The sequence below is a fragment of the Spea bombifrons genome, chromosome 1, assembly GCF_027358695.1.
Source record: "Spea bombifrons isolate aSpeBom1 chromosome 1, aSpeBom1.2.pri, whole genome shotgun sequence".
NCBI lineage: Eukaryota > Metazoa > Chordata > Amphibia > Anura > Pelobatidae > Spea > Spea bombifrons.
In genome coordinates this window covers 23,653,634-23,679,814 of record NC_071087.1, presented here as the reverse complement: position 1 = coordinate 23,679,814, position 26,181 = coordinate 23,653,634, and the positions used below count along the sequence as shown (strand labels likewise).

The window sequence follows — 26,181 nt, the reverse complement described above, 5'->3', positions numbered from 1 at the left end:
GCTGGCAAGAGGCCCCTGTCCCACTAACCAGTACTGGGGTGCACTTGAAGACTGGGGAGTTTGGGTCCCAGGCAGGACAACAGTCCCACTCAACAGGGCAGAGAGACAGGGTCCATAATCTGTGGGTAGCAGGCTTACTTTCAGTCCTCTCCATGGGCCCCAGTGATGGACAGTTCCCTCACACTCTCTGTCACAATGTATGTATCTGTAAGTGTATGGTTAGAGTAAGTGAGTTTTAGTGTATGGTGTTGGAGAGTTTGTGTGTGTATGGTGGTAGAGTGAGTGCATGGTGAGAGCATGTGTGTGTGAGCAGATGGTGTTAACATAAATGTATGCTACTTTATGGCATTAAAATGTTAGTGTATGGTGTGTGTGTGTATGCTGTTAGCATGTGTGAGTGTGTGCTGTTAGCATGTGTGAGTATGTGCTGTTCGCATGTGTGAGTGTGTGCTGTTCGCATGTGTGTGCTTGTTACTGTGTGGTGTGCTATAGTGTCAGGGGCGATGAGTAGAAAGGAGGGAGATTGTGTGTGTATGTATGTGTGTGGTGTTAGTATGTGCACATGATTTACTTGGGATGTGGGGGCCGATAGAATGCTGCACCCAGGCACCATAACACTTAGTTCACCCCAGTTTAAAGCACTACACATTATCATCACATGGAAGTTTTATATATATATATATATGTATATATATATATATATATATATATATATACTGTATATTCAAACGGTAATTTATATGTTAATATATATATACTCACACACACACTGTATATTCGAATGGTAATTTATATGTATATAATATGTATATATATATATATATATATATATATATATATATATATATATACACACACACAAACTGTATATTCAAATGTAAAATATGTAAATGTAATAACATAATTGATTAACTGCAAAAAAGCATTAAACAGGTGCCAGCATTGCAAGGGTTATTTATAAAAATATTTCTGGTTACAATTTATCTATCTAAAGCACCAGATGGTATCACCATTGAAGATTGACAGAATTCTGTCCTAAAGACCTGATGAGTGATTCTTTGTTATTGATGAAAACCTTCTTGTACTTTACATGGATACCAAGTTGGCAAACCTCCCAGGAATCAATTAAGGGGTAAAAAGATGCTAATGGAAAAGTGGGTTTCAGAAAATATGCTAAAAGGAACACTCCAGTACATTGAGTAAATTGAGGATTATTTTTTTAATTATGCTATTTAATGTGTTTTTATTTTCTTGCTTTACTGCCCCTGTTTTTGTTATATTTGTTTATGTTCGGTGGTTGTTTCTTGCGGTTATTAAAGCTGCTAGATTTGTCTACATTCTACTGAGAAACTGAACCCTATAATTTACCTTATAAATTATTTTGTCATTTTCTACCTTGTACATTTTTTAAGTTTTTTATTTTTTTTATTTTTAGTTTATTTCGTTTTTGGAAACTAAATAAACCATTAACTCTTGTAGGGAGCACAGCATATTACCTCTATGGATGGGGGACACCCAATTTAGTTATTAGAATATAAAGCCAACATTTTGCATGAGGGGAATTTGTAATTCTGAGGTACCCCTTTTCCCAAAAACATAACATTGCAGTCTAGATAGTAAAAGAATTCCTTGGAAACCCTTCCACATATATGTTTGTGTTCTAATGATGCTCCTTATTAATAACTAACATGCCACAGGAGAAACAGTTGTTGGCCAGACTATGTTCCTCGTGTTACTGCCATTCATACAAGGCTTTTAAGACATGTCACTGGACCAGCAAGTGGAAAGAACAACAAAAGTTTACTAAGGGAACTAGTTTCCTATTGTTGACACATAATATTATTCTCAAAGATATAAGATGATCATGTTACTAGAGTCATTTACCAAACCAACTGACACAAATGCAGATTCCGTTTGCTTCATTTCACATCCACTCAGGACTGTGTGCAAGCTTCAGGTTACATGGCTTTATACATGTTGATTGATGGTATTATAATCATCATAAAAATATGTCAGGAGGCACATTCCGGCACCATAGCCTTTTATCTACTAACTGACCAGCAATAGAACAAGTGAAGAGAGATCTGTACTTTCACAAAAATCACTGCTCCTCCATTAGCCTACAGGTACAGGGAACCCAGGGAAGACCTTCCATGGAGCTCCCAAAGTTATACCACTAAAAAAAAAATACATCAACGCTGGCTCATTGAGACACAGGAACTCAAAGAATACCTGTATTCCATGGACATCTCATAATAACAAAGACACATCACTTTTGCTCTCCCTTTTCCCAAAATACTTGTACATTCTTTAAATATGTGGTTGGGCATCATATGTGGTATAGTCCACTGCAGATTAAGACACGACTGGATTAGGCCATAATCTCTTGCAAGAAGACGCTGCCATTCTGTGTGTTACTGTTCTATGGACATTTGGGTTTTGGACTGGAATGATAACCATCAAAAACATATAAAGCACTAAACCTATGGGTCATGTGATTGCATTTAGACACAGCCACATGACTTACAGTGACCCATAAGGCGTTTCACATGTGTGGACAAACAGACCATTGTATAGCAGAATGTACTTAGATTATATTATTCATTATCTGTCTATGTATGCAGAAAATGAGAAATGAAGAACTGGATTTTCACATTTTTATTAATATGCAACAGAATCTGAATGCTGCTGAAAGAAAAAAATTCTTTCCAACGCAGACATATGATCATAAAAATTGACTTAAGCAACCTCCAACGCTTGCCGTGTCACAATAGTGCATTGTCTTCCATCAGAATGTTGAATTAATATATGTACTGTATAAATATACATATAAATAGCAGCATTATTGTGAGGATTAGCTATATTAAACTGGAATTTTTCATAAAGAATGAATTAAATGACTCATTACTGATCTCCAATAATAAGACGCATGGAAGATGTGTGTATATAGGATGACAAAAAGGTTGTGTGCTAAATTCTACCACCGTAATTCTTGTTTGCATAGTTCCCTTCATATATTATGGTAAAATCCATAAATATACCTTTTCGTGATAATGAATTAGGGTCTGTTATAAGCAACTGTATGCCAACATTATTACAGACTCTTTTTTTTTTTTTTTTTAGCAAACTGAATTGTGTCTGCCGTAAAACAACCTTTTGTCATTTAAAAATGCATACCCTTATTATCCAACCAACATATATATATTTTAAAATGTGTATATATATATATATATATATATATATATATATATATATATATATAGTCGTGGGAGCCCAGGAGCTTAAGTTAGATTGAGAAAAAAATATCAATATGCTGATAACTGATAAATACATTAAAGTGAGCACAAAATGACATTATAGGATACTTGTAAGTTTTTTTTCTAGTCTTCTGACTTGGTCCCCAGGCCATAATAATACATTTTTACTCACCTTCCAATACAGTGTCCAGTTACTGCCGCTCTCACTGTGTAGCACTATTACCTTCCCCGGCCAGGGGAATGTTATTTAGCAAGGTGCATATCCGCAGAATGATGCCTGGAGCAGTCCTTGTCACATGCCTTTAAAAAAGAACAGAGAAGCATAAATTATTATTAATCACCAGATCCATGCAGCAAAAATAAAACTACAGATCATTAGTCATTTCTCGAATCCAAATCTCAAGTTTCCCCTAAAATCATTCCTCAGCTATGCTGTCCCTTCTGTTCATTCTTTACTCATATTTCTGATAAAGCCTGGAACACAGTTTTGGTAAGAACATGTTATCAGTTCTTTGTCATCCTCATTCTGAAATGCAATCTATCTTGCAATAGAAAACATATTTGGTGTTAAAAACAATACACATATGCCTGTCCCTTAATGTTTTAGGTGATATATTTGTTAAAAATACATTAACCCTCCCAGCTCACTACAGAAGGCGTTACAGGCTTCCTTGTATTCTTAATCTCTGTGTTCTAACGGTGGGTATACTTAATAAGGACAATACCTATTACGACCCTGTTCAGCTTTCAGCATAACTGTGCGGATTCCATAGTAAACGCCATCACATCATATTTTTAAGTGGGTTGTTATGTTATCCTTTCCAATAAATTTGGAAATAGGTAGGAATCATTGGGCCCATCTAGTCTGCCCATTTGTCACGATGCAAAGACTGAGACCTTTATCAGTTATTGGTCTCATCTTATACATCAGAATATAAACTCTTAGTTTGCTATGGTGACCACTTTCTCCACTTTGCATGAACATGACTTTTTATACATATTCTCTCTTGCCAGAGTTGGGATCATGAGGTTGCCCTGGATGGATCTGCGCGGCTGCATGCTACATTTTATGCTCACGTAGAGGCTTGTCTATCCTCTGGCCGCACATGACAGCAGTAGATCTCCTGCTGGATTCGGTGAGAATGGGGTGCAGATGGCCAATCTGGGGCTGCCCTCTTGCATTTCTCGGCGTTTCTTGGGCAAACCAAATAACCGTAATACCTTATTGTTCCACTTTCAACACTCTCTTAGTAGAATTAATAAAAATGTCCCATTGTGTTGACACGGGTACAGCAATTGGACGATAAGACTCTGTAGATTTGTTATAAATAATCCAATATAAATTATTCAGTTACAAATGTAATTATCTCAGTAGGCAACAGCATTAACCGAGATCTGCATCTGAAAGACTAAAACATTAAGATGTAGAAAGCCATACCAAGAACAGTGCATTCGCTTAACACAAGCAGAACCTTCAAGGGCTGCTAAAGGCAGAAACAACTTAAAGCGGCCGGCTTGTTCTGTTTTTAATAGCTTAGGGCATTTATAGAAAGCTGCTATTAGCGTTTAACAAAACATCCGACTACAGAGAAATGAATGCAAAAGTAATGCCTAGAGAAACGGAATAGGGCATTTATTCCACCTGAAGGTAGAACCCCAAATTACAGGGCTATTATTATCGTAGGTGGGTTTGTATTTATGTCTTAAAATAGTTATCTTTTATTTCCCGAGAACAACTTATTTCACATCGGCTGGATCCTTTGATTACAAGGAAACAATGACAGAGCTTTACTGCTAGGATCAATGAACCATGTTAACAGTGTTCCAAATAGGAACAACTCACCTCATCCTCATTCATCTTATTCGCTCATATTTCATTACAATTATCAACATTCCCATCACATTCTTCCATTAATTTGAGATATATTGTTTTCTCCCACATGATTACCAACCAGATGATTAAAAGTGCACCATATGGCAAAAAGTACAAAGCCACCATGATTATTGAGTTTATTCACCCACACCCATTGCAAACAAGTGTATAAAATCAAGCACATAGGCAGCCATCTCCATAGACATTGGCAGTAGAATAAAGAGCTCAGTGACATTAAATATGGCATTGTCATAAGATGCTACCTTTGACAAGATGTGGAAGCATCTTGGAGTAACAATAGCTCAGCCACAAAGCAGTAGACCACTCACACTCACAGAGTGGGGCTGCTGAGTGGTGAAGTGCATCACTCGCCAAACTGTCTCAGGAAGTAACATCAGCACAAACATGTCGGGAGCTTCATGAAATGGGTTTCCATGACTGAGCAGCTGCACAAAAGCCGAAGATCGCTATGCACAATACCAAGCATCGTCTGGAGTAGTGTTAAGCCCGCCGCCTCTGGACTCTGGAGCAGTGGACACATGCTCTGTGTGGTGATAAACAAAGTTTGATAGACAAACCTGGGTTTGGCAGTTGACATAGTGCTACAGCGCAGAAAAATATTTTAGACAGTTGTATGCTTCCAGCTTTGTGGGGACAGATTGGGGAAGGCCCTTTCATATTCCTGCATGACTGTGCCCCAGTGCACAAAGCAAGGTCCATAAAGACACAGTTTAATGGGATTTGGTGGAACTTGAGTGACCTGCACTGAGCCCTGACCTTAACTCCATTGGGATGAATTGGAACACTGACTTTAAACTCAGCTTTCTTGCCCACCATCAGCTCACAAGTGCTCTTTTGGCTGAATTGTCACAATCCAAAAACTTGCAGAAAACCTTTCCAGAAGAATGGAGGCTGTAACAGCTTTAGAGGAGGTTCCATATTAATGCCCATGGTTTTAAGGGGATGTCTAACAAGAGGCAGAGGTGGCACAGGCAGGGTGTTTAGGGGAAGATGTGGGCAAAGACAGGCTATTCAGGATTTAGGTGGCAGGGATGGCACTAGCAGGTTGTTAAGGGGGCAGAGTTTGCACAGGCAGGCTATTGGGGGGGCTGAGATAGCACAGAACTCCTTTATTTCCTTTCATTACTAGGACTATATAGTTTTAGACAACAATATGCTGTCCTTACATTTCTCCTCTCTTGATATATACCCATGTATTTTGGTAAATACTTTTATGCATCAGAATGTTTCCATCACATCTCCTCTGTGTCGTTTCTCCTCCAAGTTAGACATATTGAGATAATTTATAATAATATTTTATTAATAAAATATTTTTTTTCTGCAACCCATTCACAATATTAGTAACCCACCTCTTAACAGGTGGGTTGCATCTTTGGAACATCCAGAGTCTCCGGAACTGTACATACCGGTAATACTCTAGATGAGGTCTGATCAGAGATCTGTAAGGTTGCATAATGCCTCTGGCTACACAACCATTCGCACTACTTGGAACTTCCACATTCTTACACTGATAAAAATAAAGTGTAAGTGTACTGTATGTCTAAATTATTTTACTCTTGCACTTGTACCTGTGTTTTGCTCTGCATTGTAGGATAAAGGAGGTTACCTTCTAAAAATACATTCCTATTGCGGCACTTGAATAATAAATTGGTAATGTGATAACTTGTTTCATTATCAGCCTGGCAAAGAAACATGTTTTCAAGAGGAACGGTATTGTACAACTAAGAAACATGAGAGCTTGCGAGCAACCAAACATGGATATCCAGAACTATTAACCATCAACATTTTCAACACCCCATCAGCTATACGTATGTAACACACCAATACCATCCTGTTTATTTTTTTTTTATAAATACTGGTAAGGAAAAAAAACACTAAGTGGTTGGACATTGTAAGAATATTAAGACCATGGGAATCTACATTGGCATTTTGAGAAGAACATATGACAACAATCTAAAAACATCCCAGAGCCACTGGAACACCACACAGCATAACACAGGTATCTAGAACATTGCAAAACAGAAGAAATGCTAGCGAAACAGAGGGATTGTTGTGATTATCTTAACATCGCACAGCATGGTGCATTATTAAACACTAATTAGAAATGACAATGTAAATTAATAGGTTCTTGGCTTTAAAAAGTTAATGTCTGGGATAGTATAGGGACAATCAATCTTCATTTAGGACATCTAGCTTAACCATTTTTGTAACACCTTTTCATTATCTAAGATATCAAGAAAGTAATGTTAGTACTCAACTTTATAACTTTATAAAAAGCTAGATGTAAAAATGAATTTAAAAATGTAAAATATAATCTGGAGAAAAATAATAAACTACGAGGTCATTTGTACCCCCCCTCTCCTTGATACACACTGTTATTATAGTGGCACAGAATTTGACACAATAATTAAAAAGCTTGTGTTAGTTTCCAACACCAGCCTTCTGCTAATTATATATAGAAACAAGAGTCCTTGAAGATTTCAAACTAAACTGAATGACATCAACTACCAAAACTAGCTGCCTGTCACCATTCCCAGTTGGTGCACATAAACATCATCAGCTGCTGAGGCAGGGCCGAGAAGCAATAGGATCAGCAGATTCTATAGCCACAATCCACATGGGGCCATATGAGAAATGATCAATCACGGCATTATCTATTTTCAAGGAAACTACTAAGCAACATGTTGTATTCGCTAAACTGTGATAATCCGTAAATAATTTAACAATTTAAATACATAGTATAGAGTGTATACCATACACTTTATGTGGGATTCTGCATTGAGATGTCAAGGATTAACCGGAAAAAAGTGTAGAGGGATTTTATTTTTATTTTATTTTGTGTTATTTTAAGTTGGCCATTGACTTATTATTTCATATAAATTCCATGTGTGGCAACAGATAACACGCAGAACATGGTCAGACTCAGCAGCATTATATAAGGGTATAAGATAATGTGGAAATATACATAGCAAGCTTGGTGTGTTTCATATGCACTTTTAAAACTCTTATTTTGGGTCCATACGTACATAAAGGAAGATTTAATGGTCTTTCTCTGCTAAGTGCATCTACTATATCAAGAAAATGTTCTGAATAATGGTGTTGAAACCATGATGAGCCCTGGCATCCAACTTATGGTGTCATCATGCATTTCAAAGATTTTTTGTTTTGTTTTGTATTTTTTGTGCCATAATAACATATTTCCTAAAATGTACATTACTAAGCACATTATACACACGGAAATACTATATTTCCGGCAAGAAGTTGTATACATTAAGACATGCTTACTGAAGGTAACCCCAGGAGGTTTTAAATAAGTTTCAAACAACATCCCAAAATATAACGGCATCTCTTAATCTTCAAAAATCCTAAAAACATCAGTACTTTGTGACACACAACTTTACGATACATGGGAGCCAAATATTGCTATGAGAAATAACAAATCTATAAGCTGCAAAAGACCACTGTGTATAGCAATCATTATACATTATACACCATATAGAGAATGGCATCAAAGTATTATGTAGACCTTCTTGGACCACCATCTCTAAGATGGACCTTTGCTAAACAGAACACTGCATAATAATATGGATTTTGCACCCTCCACAGTAGGTCAAAAGGGAATACTTTAGATACACTGTGTGCATTATGCGTCATGGACAAATCACATATTGTCTGGGATGCCATTATGCTGAAAAAAAAAATCAAGACTGCCCTGAGTTTGGACTCTTCCTAGAGCATGATATCATGTGCTGTGCCTGTTTCCATTAAACATTCACCACTAGACAAAAAAGAGATACTCCACTATGGAATCTCTTCCCATTCATTTAGGTTCATTGTTGTTTTTAAAAACTCATTTGGAAACCGAATCAATAAATAGTCTAAAAGACACGTGTATAGATCAGGATGGCCATCATCATTGGCTTTTCTCTTGCATTTCTCCTCTGTCAGCACCTTATTTTTTTCCATGACAGACAAAAGCCAGCACTGGTCTGATCTTCATTAACTCCATTACAGTTTAATGCCTGTTTATGCAGTACTATTTCTATTCTGTTATTTAGGCAGTTTACACAAAATTAATTGTAGTAACTTATTTCTGCATACTTGCATGATCGAAAATGCATAGATTATACAATGAGAAACCCAATTGGAATACAAATATTACCAAAAAATAAATGGTGAGTTTAATTACTGCTGAATAACAATAATAATAATAATTCAACAAAATAGGGTTACTAGATAAAACTAGAGAGAAATTGTTTAATTATCTGAAATGTACTTGCAAAGACTGATGCACTTGTGTTTTGTTCAAAAGTAAAAAATGGACTCTGAACGATAACAATAGTAATGGCATCTCAATGTACAGTGGACCCTGATGTCCGCAACACCCTTAACCGGGTCCTACCTGGTGCTCCCAGATCCCACGTGGGTCTCCTCTCATCCCTGACTTCCTCCACGCTGGTCACCGACGATCCCAAGTTCCCTGGAACAGCACACGCGTGCGGTACAGCAGCGAATATGGCAGGTGCATGCGTTCCACCATCCAATATGGCAGAAGCAAGAATCAAATTTCCAGGTATTGCTATACCCTATGGAATTCTGCATACTGCTGCTCCTCCTTCCATTTCTCTGCCAACAGAGGCATACCTCGGATACCAGGAAGTTTAAAAACCCTCTGCACCATGCCTTCAGTGCTAGGTTATCTTGAGCCTTTGTGCAGAAGATACCCCAGCATTATTACTCCTGTTTATGCTCCCGCTCCCGATCCCTGGTCCTTCCATACGGCTTCCTAGTTACCAGACCTCGGCTATCCTTTTGACCTTGCTACCTGCTGCCCGCCTCGACCCCGGGTCTGTTCCTGACTACGGCTTGTCTACTCCTTCTGTTTTGACGTTTTAGATTACCTGAACCTCTTTTTGGACCTTGCCATTGGGTTCCATAACCAAATACCACAAGGTTATCCTCCAGGCCTAACAACTGATGAGGGCTCTTTGGTGGAATGCATTGAGGGGGAGAAACCAGGAGATATATTTTGTGAAGAGACTGTGTCCCTCTGGCTTTTTTTTTTTTTTTTTTTTTTACAATTCTATGTTAGAGCTCAATGTATATGAACTGATTTACAACTATTATCATTATTTCTTACAACTTTTGGCCAGTGAGCATCATAAACAAAAATATATCTTGAAGGAAAAAAGTTTAATAAAGACTCTAACATTAATCAAGATTACCCAGTAATTTAATATATTCTCAGTATTCTGACATGAAGAAAAATCCAGCACATTCTCCATAAGGGTCATTTTGATCCATATTAATAACTCATTCAATGTGTGATGTACATTGATGATGAAAGAAGAAAGCATCCCTCCCAACTAAAAAAAGAATAGAATTTTATTAAATATCACAAATAAAAAAAACAGAAGACGGGGGTAGGAAAATGGGGGTTAACCCTTTCTCCATTTGCCCTACACGTTTTGCGTTCTACCAAGCACTTAATAGGCAACATATATTATATACAGATATCATCTTTCCTGCAGTATTGATAGTTGCCATGGACACATAATATAAATCATATCATGGAAATAATATGAATCTACTGTCAGTTTGGTAGATTAAAAGAGAAAGACGTGGCTTGTAGGCACTGTAAAGTTATATATCATTCTAAAATGAAATATGAAAGGTAAACTAATAACCTCTACTCCCAAAATCTAAAATATCTTTATTACTAATTTTAATAAATAAACATTATAGAGAGAAGTCTGTGCTGAAATTGTTTTAAGAAGCCTCTTGAGAGGATAAACATAATTAAAATGAATATCTTGCCTGGAGTGTCATACCTGCTTAGCTGTCTTCCCTGAATATTTTACTTAATTCTTTGCGAATAGCTTTATGAATGTTTGGAATAACATTGGAAAAATGGCCCTGACAAGACAGAGACAAGAGGGGGCTTGGATCTTCCATGCATATGATACAGTGGTCCTAATGAGAATCTTTGATCGGGTTTGCTCAGGAGGCCGGAAACTTTGGGTTAACCTGGAGCAATCAAGACTGGAGGTGCCGTTAGCCCAGCTCACCTGGTGTCTCCAAGTGTGACATTTAAGCTTTACCAACGCCACCTGTTAGTGGGGCCCATGTTGAGACAATTTGACCAGTTAGTTCACACGGATAATGTCACCTGCTATCTATCGCCCCTATTATCTTGGGCTGGGAATTCTGAGTTTCTAGCTGACATGGAGCATTGTGAATGGTCCCTGCTCTCCCAGGTTCTCCCGTGAAGAGTAGTAGATCTTGGTGATGGCTCGACACCTAAAACACTTTAGAATATAGTCCCTGGGACTGCCCACAGTTTTCTGAAGACTTTTCAGTATACTCAATTAACACATTTTTTTAAGAATTTCAACACAGTTTTAGTCTCAATTTTGAGACAAAATGTCCAGAGCTATGTGAACTAAAGGTCTAGTTTCTGTGTTCTATTTAATGCTGGTTCCCAACACTTGCCAGGTACCGGACCAGAGAGCTACGAAACCCTCTATCAGAAACTCGAGACACAAGATTTTTCCGGTTGCTCCATTAGTTCTAGAGTACATGAGACTTCCTATAAGTTTATAGCTAGATGGTGTCACATCCTGGTGACTCTAAATAAATGTCCAAATTGTGTCAATTATTGTCATACATTCTACTTACAGAAGGGCAGCGCTTTATATGTGCCAGTCACCAACGTGCGACATCCGAAACGAGCTCCTCTCTTTGCCATCACATACAATCTCCCTTTGACAGAAGATATTAGATGAGATGCTGGCATGTGCATAAGACCAGCACATATGGCATCATTACTTTCAGATAATATGTCATAAAATGGTGGATGGTACCAAATCAATTATTGACAGGAAGATTACACGAACAAGTTAAACTCTCCTCCACAGGACATCATTAATACGCAGAATGTAAGCAACCCCACATGCAAATAAAAACATAGCAAAATGTAACTCTATTTTGTGCACGAATCATGGAGAAATTGATTTCGAGCTGTTAGGAAGCGTGGGTGGAATTCATATGCTCATATTATCGGCCAATTTCTTCCTGTTTCATTGTGTACAGAACTGCCGCTTCTCTGCTCTCTTCTGTCTTTGTACTGAGAAATCCACTGATACTAGATACAATCCTAAATTCTTTTTTTATTGTAAATAACCTTTAATATCAATGTTAATGCTTTTATCCACAGCTAGTCATGAATGCAAAATGTACACATGAAATATTTATTTAATTCACCCCAAAAAAAATGTCAGCAGTCATTGCTTTCTCTTTCCAATATTGTATAGAAGCTGTAATGCCCATGACAGGGGGAAACCCAAGACACTCGCCCCGTTTTGCAAATAACTATGCGGGGGCATTAGTAAAGTTAACCAGGGCTATGTTCTTTTATTAAAAACACAATGGCAACCAATGACAACAAATTTTCATCCAGAATAACCTCTAAATGACATTAAATAACATTAAGTAACATTGGTCCCCATTTAGGAGGTCCACTTGGGGTAAATTATCTTCATATCTTCATATGTTGGTTATTACATGCTCGTGTACCCAGCACAGCAGTGTACGACCAGGGCAACCCCAAGGACACCACCCACCTACAACCAGCCCCCGCACAAGGGCAGAATGTCCATAGGTAGGTCATGGTGGGAAACAACAAATGAACTTGACCCTGTTTCCTATTTTCAGTTAACTAAACATAGTTTATTTACCTATGTCTGCTGCTATGTCACCCGATAGGAAGCACAGCCCCCGGTTCACGTGTGCTCCTCATACATACTTTCTGTACTAATGAGTTAATGTACCATCACACTGTGAATCTGCAGAGTATTTTGCATAGAATAATTAAAAAGAGCATGGGAAGCAGATGAAGATTGTTGGAATGAACATAAAAGAGCAGTCATGTAAAACAAAATACATAGGAACTATTGTTCCTATAATATTGGTATGTCAAGGCAACCCACAATAACATGAATTGGTTCCCATATACAACACGATGCAATTGAACCTGGGATTCAGATGCAGGACCTGTGCTTGGTTTAGACCTCTTGCTATGGAGGCTACTAAAAATAGGTAAGGGCTACTAGTGTTCCTCCATTCTCTTCAACATTATTTCAAGGGACCGCAAAAGTTCTTGCTGCTCACTCATGTTGTACAGGTACTCGGGGTGGAAGGTGTTGATTATAATTCTATCCATTAAGAAACGAGGGATGGCTTAGAGTAACCAAATATGGAAATAACTTTAAAAAGGAATGTTGATATGTTATAGCTAATGCATTATTATTTTTAAGATCCTCCATATATTCACGTTTATTTTTCAGCAGAAATCAAGTATGATATTTCACAGCAAAGATTCTATGTTCCAGCAGTAATAAAAATAAACGACATGACTGGCCAGTGTTATTTGGCACATTTTTTTTTTTATGATATCTCATAAAATAGAGGTTTTACGCAGTTCTTTGTATCTTTATTCAGGTAAGTGCACTTGAAATAAGGTAATTGTTTTCCCCGATGGATAGATAGTAGACACTGGTCTACTGTAAAGAAAGTCAAATTATACATTGTGTTGTCACAGTAATTATCTGAACCGTGACGTCACAGTTTCAAAGGGCAAAAGAGTTTTTTAATACTCGAAGAGCACTGCAAATTGTCCCTCTTCAAGGGATATGAAGGAATTTGTTATTGGCAAAAGAAGTGTTATTAATGTTATGTGTTGTTTCCCCTCTTTGGGTTCTTGAATGATTAAACTGACTTTTAATGATTGCTACATGTTTATGTTTGATAAAGCGCTGGCTTGGAGGTTAGTGGGTCATCACACAGAGGGAGCACTCAATCCTACGTGATAAAGGCTAATTTGCTTATCATCTAATAACCTCCACGTTATGTTTTCTTCGAGATTGTCATCAGTGCCCATATCACAACTATACATTCCTGCCTTAATCAGGTTAATAAAAGCTTTAACGCTCTTTAAGCCGTCCATGATTGAAAACAAATGCCACCATCTAAAAACACAAAGCCATAAACAGACCAGGCTCTCTTTAGGGCAGTGAGGATGCCAAACACTGAGAACATTCCAGCTCCAAAATGATATTTTAATAGATTTTTTGTTATTTGAGAAAAAAAAGCCACAAGGGCAAATTGACCACCATAGGTAAATGCACTTAGAAAAATCACCATCAGAAACAACAGGTAGATTTTGCAAATAAAAACATAAAAAAACAAACAGCATATCCTTTATGGGGCAACAGGGTATTAATTCTAATCACAATGTACATTAAAGCTTTACTTATTGCCACACGATATTTATAAAAGTAAATCCATATGGTGTGTAGTAGGACAATTATAATATTAGCACAAGGTGTGTGGCCACACTTTGCTATGAGGTTTCATAATAATAGCACAGGGTGGCATGAAGGTTAAATCCTTACATGTTTTAACTGGATCGAAATGACTATTGTAACTGGAAACGGCTGATTTTTATTAGGCGTACAGAGGCCCTCTATCACTCCCATCACTCCTGTGTTCCAATGGCACGTTGTGTTCGCTAATCTAAGTTTAAAAAGCTAATTTATCATTAGAAAATCCTTTTGCCATTATGTGACAGCTAGAAATGTCCTTGTTTTCTATGAAAACAGCTAAGTGACCCCAAACCATTGAATGGTAGGGTGTTTACTGATTATTAAGTGGGATTTCCTCAAATAGGTTTCTTTTGGCCTTTCCCTTTGTTGGGAATGATTTATTTAAAAATCCTTTGGGTGCAGGAAAAAAAAGTTGTGTATGGATGCGAGAACAAATATTTCCAAAAGTTTATATACAACATTCAGATAAATTAAATACTGTATAAGATAAAAGTGGGGATTCTTTCCTCCCTTTATCTGCATCAACAATATGGCACGGATTCCAAAATGGGAAGCAGAGATGCAACTCTGGCTGATTAAATGTGTTTTCTGAAACACATTGTCAGCAATATATGTTCTATTGCATGCCGCTTAATGTAAAGGTTAGTTGTCTTCTTGGCATCTGGCCAAGACTACAGGAAGAATAATTATATATAATGTAACAACATTCTATCTCATAGAAGCCCAGTGTTGTTTCTATAACACTTGATACCTGCCCAGAACCACATGGCTAAAGGTATTAATGCTCATTCTATAAGAATATTATGTTTTATGTGGCATTTTTGATCTAAACAACATAAAGTCAGTTGCCAATTTTATCCTTTCTACCTCTAGTGGAACCAAAGTCCTTGAAAAGAAAAAACGACCCTAAAAATAATAGAAAAATAAATTAGCCACACAGAGAGACAGGTGCCGTTGCAAATAATACTACACCCTCGCCTGATGACGAAAACTGTGTTTTAGAATAAAAATACTCTGCGCAGGAAATGAGAAGAGTCATTTAACAAGAAGAACTTCACCCCATCCTGTGGCAGCTCCTCGAACCGTTTATACGTTTGCTTAATGGGACATCTTTAACGGGGTGTGACAAACTATGCAAAGGACACCTGGCTGAAGACATATTCTACCTGTTCAATAAATAGGTCTGTAAAATATGTCACACTGACAACGTCCTTTATGGTGGTTTATATAAAAAAACGCCCCACCTCAAACTTTATTCAGGGACCACATTGTTTGTGCAATCTATTTACAATCTACAGACGCTGTGTTGCATAACAAGTTTGACATCATTATTTCAACACTTGTCAGCTATATTATAAGTACAGATATATTATAAAACCAATGAACACAACCAGGCCTGGACTGGCTATCTGGTACACTGGACAAATGGTTGGTGGGCTAGTGCCAATAATCCTACGCATCACAGAAGAAGCAATGTTACATGAGGCCACCTTCTGGTGTATTGAGGAGCCACCTGTGATGTATGGGCCACTGGGCTTAAGGGCTAAAGCCCATTTTACATCCCAGTCTGGGCCTTAACGCAGGCGGACATTTTGTTTGTGCCTAGTAATGAATGATTACAGAAATCTTTAGCTGCAGTACAGGCCTCATAGGGCCACATTTTGGATCAGGGGGAATGCCTTTCCTCAAGATGTGGGCCTATTTTAAACTTTGAATCTGATGTATATTTGTTGAACATCTTTGTTAAACAACAAATAGAAGCACTACAATCCACTTAAAACAAGTTAGAAAAATGGGTTTATTTACCAAACCAGGCGGATTAAACCAATTTCACTAACCGTTGTGGCAGACTAGTGGTTTCCTATTTCCACAATTCAATATAATTAAATAAACAAATTCACCTAAAATAGATTACGGACTCAAAAACCGTTTAATACAATCATCAACTTTCCAAAACTTATATATATTTATTGAAATGAGATTATCTGATAAAAGCAATTCTAATCCTATTTTCCCTCTACTCCAGCTCTAACAAATTCTATTCTTTAAATTTATTTATTTATTTATTTTTTATTAGCAAAAGTAGAAAATACAACAGATACCAACACAGGGAAACAACCTCTGTGTTTGGACAGTTAAAACAGACAAAGTTATATACAATCTGTCAAGAGCCATGGAGGGTGGTGGAAAACAGAATTACTGAAAATCATTCAATTAATCTTCACCATATCAGCTATATAACCAACAGACTAGACAAAGCAAAAAAATAAATAAATGTATTTCAATACACAATCTCCGTAAATAATTTACATCCAACAAGTTATTGTTTCATTAATGTATTGCGGGTCCTGCAGTCGTTAAACGCGTGTACATTTGTCGTAAACACACACGTTTGATTTTTATCCGGTGAACTCGATAGCCTTTATGTTTCATGATATCATAAACCTGCACCCTGCTGTCAGGACAAAGTCTGAGAGCCGTCATCCAGATGTTTGTTGTTTAGTTGTCGTCAAAACTGACGAAGTTGTGAGCCCAGGGTTGGTCCAGATTCTTCAAGTAGGGCTGAATTTTTAACACAGGGCTAAAATAGCTTATAATAGGGCCAACCTACCCAGGGAAGCTGCCCTCAGTGGGGTCATCTAACATGAAGCTCAGGCTAGTTTTAAACTTCAACTTGGATTGGTCAACACGTGCCATTGAAACACAGGAGTGATGGGAGTGATAAATGGCCTCTGTACGCCGACTACAATAGACATTAACGTCTACACTTTATTTCTGATCAATTTCATATTATTTTAATGGACAAAATGTTTTGTTTTTTTAAATAGAGGAAGAAAGTATATATACATATATATATTATATAATGACAGCGGGGTCAGGGGGCACTTGCTCGTAAAAAGGTGTCAGACAAATATACAACTCCTGGCTTTGACACTATACCTTCTTGAACACAGGTTAGATTATCTCCCCTTTTTCCTTTGATTTGTAGGATCACAGTGTAAGACATACATATAACTTGACCTGTTTTCTGCATATGGGTGTGGGGCCACTACAACAATCCAAAGCCAAAGTATGCTACACCCCATTGTACCATGTGTGTGTGTGTGTGCCTATGTATGTACCGTATATATATTTTATATTATAATATATATATATATATATATATATATATATATATATATATATATCAAATATTAGCAAATTCTGAGACACATGAATGTGTGGGTATATATATAATGTGTGTGTGTATATACCGTATGCATGTACCATATATACCATATATATTTTATATTACATATTATTATGTATATATATATATATAATATTAGCAAATTCTGAGACATTGATTCTTATACATGATTTGGAATTATACTCCTGTTGGTTTTTGGCCTTCCCACTGACTACATTGATGTAATTTAGATTAATGGCCAATTCATATGAAAGATGATTACCGGAGGTTTGCATATATAAAGGGAGAGTTGTGGTGTGTCTGACAAGAGCTGGCCCTGCATAAAGCATAATTTAATGGGTGGGCATTATGCAGGGCAAGCCAAGCTAATTAGGGTTAGTTGCCTTCATAATGTATAGTGCAATCAAGGCATTGAAACGCAAACTATCTTGACAACCATCCCTTTAGTGAATAAACCCCAAAGTGTTGAGAGCTGCAATGAACCATGATGTCTCAGAAATGGAAATGAAAGCTCTTGTAAATATGTAAATATGCAGATCCTATCTCCGAAACATTATCCTTATATTAAAAAAAAGCTTTGTATTTGCTGAAGAAATCACTGTTAAAGGGAAACCAGTACATGTTTGTGTGAAAGTCGTTCAATGACATTATACGCGTCTGAAATGTTAAGGTTGAGTGCAGAGCACACTTGATGTGATGTTGAGAGGTATGCTGTTGTTAACGCTGTATCACAGGTTACATTATATTTGTTACACAATAGTCACGGGATATGTTTGCACATAAGCTGAAGGAATACTTGACCTATAAGTATCGGAATTTCAACATTTATTATTATTATTATTATTATGCACTGCATTTCAGTCCCATCCACTGCAAAATTCTCCCTGTTTCTATCTTATACCAGCCCCTTTGTTCTGTGTCTTTTGTCTTTATCCCAGGAACACCGCATTTCAGAGACAGAAATATCTGAAGCCCACACTAGGTAGGTCTGAACTTCATCTCCAATTATCTACTGTTATGGAGCTATCATCTGCACTTCATCTATACTGAGTAGGTTCTTTATAACACAATGTGGATGGGATGTCATGCCCTTTGTGCTCTTACTATTATTGTAAACCATGGAAATAAGGGGCTATCATACATAATCAGAGGAGATACAGAACTATTATCTCTTCCCTAACCTGGGCAGTATCACAATAGAATCCCCTGACATGTTGTGGGTACTGCCTGCCCTCATACAACATGTTGACTATGTAGAGTCCCACAGATTCAGCTGCATGGTAAGCAATATAGCTGTGTTAGGATTAGATAGGACACAACAAAATTGGGGCACTTTGAAATAGTGTCTGGCTAGGTAATATATGGCCATATAAAGTGATTGAATCCCCAATATTTGTTGTATCCACTAAGTAGAGCTGCCATCTCAGCCACTTAAACCCTAGACACATCCTAACACACACTAACATACTTACACACAGTAACGTCCTATATATATTACACAAACAACAACATCCTAACATACTTACACACACTAACATAACATAACACATACACTTACACAAACAGTAACATATTTAAACAGATACAGTAACATACTTACATATTTACATACATGTTTACATACACAGTAACATAGATACACCCATGCTAACATCTCACAACCAACTCACAGCCATGCACACATACACAGTCAGGCCCGGACTGGCCATTGGGCACACCGGGCATTTGCCCGGTGGGCCGGGCCATGGCAGGGCCGGATTGACTTAGGCGATGATGGAGCTGCAGCTCCAGGCCCCTACCTTAAAATAGGCCCAGTCAGGACCGGACTGACTGGGCCTATGTGGCCTCTACGGCCACATTAACGCAGGGCATAAGGGGCACCTGCCCCATAAGCCCGCCGCAACTGCGACCGGGTCCGCCACCCTAAGGGGCCGGGAAGCCCCCACCAGGGCCGGCTTTACGGGTGTGCGGTCGCACAGGGTTTAAATTAAAACATCATTTTTTTGTTGTTTTTTTTTTCTTTTACTTTATTTAACATCCTCCATGTTAAATAAAGTTTTTGTTAACTTTATTTAACATGGAGGATGTTAAATAAAGTAAAAAAAACCCTGATGTTTTAATTTAAGCCCTGTGCGGCCGCAGACCCCTAAGGCTGGCCCTGGTGGGGGCTTCCCGGCCCCTTAGAGTGGCAGACCCGGTCGCAGTTGCGGCGGGCTTAAGGGGCCCTGCGTTAATGCGGCCGTAGAGGCCGCATAGGCCCAGTCAGTCCGGTCCTGACTGGGCCTATTTTAAGGTAGGGGCCTGGAGCTGCAGCTTCATCAGCCCCTAAGTCAATCCAGCCCTGCCGCGGGCCCGGTCGCAGTTGCTGCTTGCTCCGGCAACAAGGTAAGTAGGGTGAGGGAGGGGGGTGCAGTGCAGAGGGGATGGATAGTGAGAGGGGGTACATATTGAGAAGTGGGGAAGGGGGTACATAGTGAAAAGGGGGTACATAGTGAGAAGGGGCAGATAAGATGGGGAGAGGGGGTAGTGTGAATGCATATGAGAATGAATGAATAAATGTGTGGATGAATTGTGTGAATGCGTATGACAATGAATGAATTCATGTGTGGATGAATTGCTTGAATGATTTGTGAGACTGCATTAATGAATGTGTTAATGATTTGTGTGAATGAGTGAGTAAATGCAAAGATGGTACATGAAGGGTGGGCTTTAACAATAATAAATAAATAAATAAAAATGGGCTGCTCAGGCTTAAATGCCCGGGCCTATTTTTTGTCCCAGTCCGGGCCTGTACACAGTAATATACTTACGCAGACACACACACACACTAACATACTTAAACTGCCCAACCCCCACCCTCGTACCATTGGTAGTCCTCACATGTTGCCTATATCTTAGCTCTGGGAAATTATCCCATATCCAGTGCTGAGATTCAGTGTGTGGGGACAGTGAACAGGGCTCTCCGGCCCAATGGTTTGCACAATCTGGGGTGGAGAGGAGTCTGGGGGGGCTGCGCTGCATTGTGGCCCCTTGGATAAGGGCCCCCCGTAAACCAGAGGCTTGCAGGACCTTCCTTACGCCAATGGCTTGGGGAGCACCTTATAGGTGTCAGTCAGGAACATGTAAAAACTAAATGTGTCCATAGATCTAGAAGGATATGATGATGTATTCTTCTCTCATGAAGTTACATTAATACTCAATAATAACACTTTAGAAAGGTTTAGGTGTGTCTTCCTAAAATGTCAGCAGGACTAATAAAACATGCAAATACCTGATCTAGATTTAAGGGCAATAGCCTGTTTAATTCCATGTAAAGTTTTTCTACATAAAACAATAGATTTGTCTTTCTTTTCTTCAAGACACCAAATAAAACGCATTGCCATATCTCTCTCTCGCTCTCTTGCCCTCTCGCTCTTGCTCTCTCTCTATATTGTAATATAATAACACATTTTACACTTTAATATGACGTGGTATTAGAGATAATTAGTCTGTAATTCTTTTTTTTTATTGAATACTTGTATGGGAAGAAGCACTGTGTAACGTGTTGTTGCTAAAACTAATAATAATAATAGTAATATTTCCCATCATGCCCCTGTATGTTGACTGTTTCTATTTCGTATCAAAAAAGCTTTGTCCTAAATGTTATAAGCATTTTGGTTTCCTTAACTACTATTATTAATAAAAATATGCCATTTTATAAAACTCTTAACAAAACAGAATGCTCATTGGATTAACAGAATAGGGTATTTTCCTTAGTTTTGATGACTTGGTTCACTTTGTTTCACAATGTGTGTTTAGTGTAGCGTGAAACACTAGCAGAATTAATTCTTAGTGGATTGAGATACTTTAAATGGTGGATACACTTATAAATGTGTATTATGGATTCTTTACATAATGTATCGGTTGTCTTAGTCTGTCTGTGCTATAAAAATAAAAGATAATAAACATAAAAGATAATAAAAATAATAAAATAATAATAATAATAATTCTGGATTCACTTTATAAAACTAATGGCTTTCCATGATATAACTAGCAGCTTATAGCACAGTGAGGATTGCCCTTGAGCATGTTCTGTAGGGAGGATGATAAAGGTTTATTTAAACAGCACTCTATTTATTGCGGTTTATAGAGGGCACAGAGATCTAGCTGATAAGTTAATGAATTGAAAATTAGTAAAGAGATGTTTCCAGCCATAAACAGCACTTACCCTTTCTGTGTGTCCACCCCTCTTACACCCCTACCAGCAGATCAGATTCCTCAACTGTATTGAGAAGGCATTAAATTTTCACAAAGCATGGAGGCTGCTACTGGGTTTCTTTTAACTCTTTCGATAAATCAGACTTAAATTACCCTGGTTTTGTTTTCTGTGTGCAGCAATGATATATGTAATAGCCATTCATCCAACCTTTCTCTTGGCAGGAATGCAGACATGGTAACATTGTGAATTTCATATTATTTAGAGAACTGTATATGGTTTTTGTTAAATGTTACAATCTTGTATCAATCAATGGATCTGCAGAGACAATTCTGAAGGCAAAAAGAATTGATCCAGGTCCCTAACTGATGATGCTCTGTGAACAGATGTGTTGGAATAAATGTGTTCAGGTCACTGACACACACAGTGCTGTAGTATGTGTAAAAACAGTGTGTGATTTATGGTGTGTAATAAGAGCAGGTGTACATCAATATATCACTAGGGTTATATTGGAATTGTTAGTAACCTGAGCACTGGGAACACAATGCCTCCTCTCCTATGTCACATGCATGGTGTATATGTATCCATGTATGTGTGTGTATATATACATACATATCAAGAAGGATTATACATGTGATCAGAGAAAAGTAATGCACTAATGACCTCTTTGCACATGCAATAAAGAGATGGCACTTGGCATAAGGATGCACAGCCCCAGCCCTACAGGCTGGATAGGGAAAGAAGATGCTCGGTGTCTGACGGGCAAAGCAAGCTCAGTCACTACAGGCAGCTTGTGCCCGGGTCCATCACATCCAACTGAGACACCACGATGCGTTACTATGTACCCCACCCCGGGGCAGCCCCTCTATCTGCCCCGTTTAACCCACACCAGTAGATCTCACAACCCTTCTATTTAACCTATCCACGGCCCGGGCTCGGTTTAACCCTTGCAGGTGCACAGATGTCCGTGGGGTCCAATACGAAATCCAAGATAGGTCGATGACAGTTTGTATGGATAGACGGCGCTGGCAGCAGATGAGTTAATTCTGCCGATTGTCTTCCATTCATCCCAAAACCCATTGTCCAGACGGCACACGGTAGATGCCCGGTTACCCGGCCGCTTAAATACCCCCAGATAAGCGATAATATAACGCTAATGGCTGCAGCTAATGGCTCCATCCAGCTTGTAATTCATAATAATAAGTAATAAATAATCGGACAAGAACGATAAGGTAGCGCATAAAGGGTTAACGGTGACAAGACAACAAAGCAGCACTTTGGGGACCCGGGGAGACCGAGCCCCGGACAGCACGGCGGGGAACAAAGCGAGCCTTACCGTGCTGCATGCAGGGATCTCCGCACACTGCGAGCCGGGCTGCCGGGCTCCGCTCATCGAGCCGCCTCCATTCCTCTCCGGAGTGCCGCACCATGTAACATCAGTCACATGCTCCTACACATCCAGCCATGCCTGCCTCCAGCACACACCCTCCGTGCCTACCGACCAACCACACGGGCCAGCCGGGGCTACAGGGGCAGGAGCCGCAGCCCACATCTGCCCCGGGGGTAATAATGACTGGGGCAATAAATTCATCTACATGCATGAGTGATGTCTATTCCGACAGGGAAATAAAAGTTATTCTAGTAGAATATCTTTGGCAGATGCAATCTATAATTCTAGGTATGATTTACTGCTCAGTAAAAGTGCACCATATGCTCCCATTTCTGACTTGGCAATTAAAAGGTTAATTTGCACTGACCCCGCTGAGATGCAGTGTGAGATGTAGTGTGAGATGCAGTGTGAGATGCAGTGTGAGATGTAGTGTGAGATATGGTGTGAGATGTAGTGTGAGATGCAGTGTGAGATGTAGTGTGAGATGCAGTGTGAGATATAGTGTGAGATATAGTGTGAGATGTAGTGTGAGATGTAGTGTGAGATGCAGTGTGAGATGCAGTGTGAGATGTAGTGTGAGATGCAGTGTGAGATGTAGTGTGAGATGTAGTGTGAGATGCAGTGTGAGATGCAGTGTGAGATATAGTGTGAGATGTAGTGTGAGATGTAGTGTGAGATGCAGTGTGAGATGCAGTGTGAGATGTAGTGTGAGATGTAGTGTGAGATGTAGTGTGAGATGCAGTGTGAGATGTAGTGTGAGATGCAGTGTGAGATGCAGTGTGAGATGTAGTGTGAGATATAGTGTGAGATGTAGTGTGAGATGCAGTGTGAGATGCAGTGTGAGATGCATCAGATGGATTGCCCAGATATCAGAGAAGTCAATGTGGACTCAGCGGCACCAATGGTGAACTTGGAGTTTATTCACTAAAGGGAGAGTTTGCTGGAGAGTTCTGTTCCGGCTCCCTTATTAAACTACTAATTCTGAAGGGCCAGGCCTGGATAGGTCTCTACAGTAAGAAGGGCTGACTCCATATAATGCCTAATTCAATGTGTGAATGTGTTGCAGGAATCACTGATAAAACAATACAGAAGCTCACTGGGGATGGACCCTTTTGGTGTATAGCAAAGCATACAAATGGGGCTACTAAACTACACCGATATTTTGGCTACATATCTGTAAAGTTAGCATACAGGCATATCGTTTACACTACAACTTTATAAAATAACACTTTTAATTAATTAAATGTAACATTTTGCTTTTAAGATGTGGAAATCTCAACAAACTCAATTACAGTGAACCTTACTTATACCTGTCACCCCTGGCAGGGTATGGGCCGCTAACTACAGAACTACAGAACTCCAGAGTCCTCTTTTCTGGGCCATTCTCTCTAGCCCATCTTTTTGTAGTCAGCTTTGAGGTCGCGTCACCAGGTGTTTCTTGGGCAGCTTTTTTCCCGCTTGCCTGTAGAGTTCCATCTCAGTGTCTGTCTGGTAATGTTTGTTGGCTGCTTGTGAAGCGTGTGTCCTATCCGGCCCCATCTTCTCTTCCTGATTTCTTCCTCTGCTGGGAGTTGGCAAGTTCTCTCCCAAAGATTGGTGTTGCTGTTGGTGTTCTGGCCAGTGGATCTGGAGAATCCTTCTGAGGAGGCTGCTGATGAAGGTCTGGACCTTCCTGATGGTTAGTTTGGCTGTCCTCCAGGTTTCAGCTCCATACAGTAGGACTGACTTCACATTGGAGTTAAACAGTCAAATCTTTGTTGCAAAAGACAGCTTTCTGGCGCTTCAGATATTCTTGAGGGGTAAGAAGGCCAATCCTTACCTTGACCTCTACATCATCGACATCCTGTTGGTCAATGATGCTGTCCAGGTAGGCCAGGAAGGACTGGACTTCTTTCAGGGGGCTTACATTCAGCGTGACTGGGTCGTTGCTGATTAGGCTTATCTTGAGGATCTTGGTCTAGGCCATCTGGATGTTAAGACCAACCGATAGTGACATGGCTGCCACTACATTTGTCTTCTCTTGCATTTGCTGTGCAAAGGTCATCGACAAAGTCCACATCATCAAGCTGGGTCCACTGGATTCCGTTTCTGCACTTGCTGGTGGATAGCTTCATAATCCAATTGATGGTGAGGAGGAAGAGAAAGGGTAACAACAAGCCCCCTTATCAGACTGTGGTTCACTCCTGGAAGCTGGCTGTGACCTGCCCCCTATGGATCACTCTGCAGGACATTCTGTCGTTCTTGACCAAGGTCACCAATTTTATCTGGGATGCTATAGTGTCGAAGGAATTTCCAGTGGGGTCTCTTGGTGCACACTGTCAAATGCCTTCTCATAATCGACAAAATTGAAGTTGCTTGAGTATAATGCGGAGCGTTGCCATTTAATCTGTGCATGATCTGTCCTGCCGGGAAGCCCGCCTACTCCTGTAGTACTGCAAACCTATTCGTCAGGGTCAGTCCAAAGACTTCTTTGGTCTTGGAGTCCTTCAGAAAGCTGAAGTTATACTTCACTCTTCTGTCTGATTGCCTGTCTGATTGATCTGGTTCTCTGTCACACAATCTGGCGATACCTAGGTACTCTTGCGGATTCGCTTGTGAGGAAAGATGCTGCCTCCAATGACCTGGTACGAGCAGTAGCATACCTAGCAGGGAGGGGGGCTGGGATGGTCCGCTCCAGGTGCAGCTCATCAGGGGAGTGCCACGGACTAGGGTGACCACATGTCCCGGATTGCCCTGATCCCCAGCAGCCTTGTCACATTTTTACGCGGAGGAGAGAGAGGGGCGTGAGGCCTCTAACTCCGTCGCGGTGCCGGCATGTCATGCTGAGCGCCAGAATATGACGTCATATTTCGGTGCTCAGTAGTGAAGCAGC

The 26,181-nt window shown here is 39.3% G+C and overlaps 1 protein-coding gene across 4 annotated transcripts in view; it reads right to left on the bottom strand.

Annotated features, from left to right (window-relative positions):
• Positions 1-23,423, bottom strand: part of CRACD (capping protein inhibiting regulator of actin dynamics) — a 65,481-nt gene extending 42,058 nt beyond the window's left edge. For 3 of the 4 annotated variants that reach the window (XM_053458601.1, XM_053458624.1, XM_053458616.1), the window contains exons 1-2: positions 23,256-23,423; positions 3,430-3,557 (exon numbers count right to left, since the gene is read on the bottom strand). The gene's annotated coding sequence lies outside the window, so the exon portion shown is untranslated. Of the gene's footprint in view, positions 1-3,429; positions 3,558-21,931; positions 22,089-23,255 lie in introns of all 4 variants that reach the window. The other variant, XM_053458608.1, reaches the window with a different exon arrangement.
• Between the last annotated feature and the right edge of the window lie 2,758 nt (positions 23,424-26,181).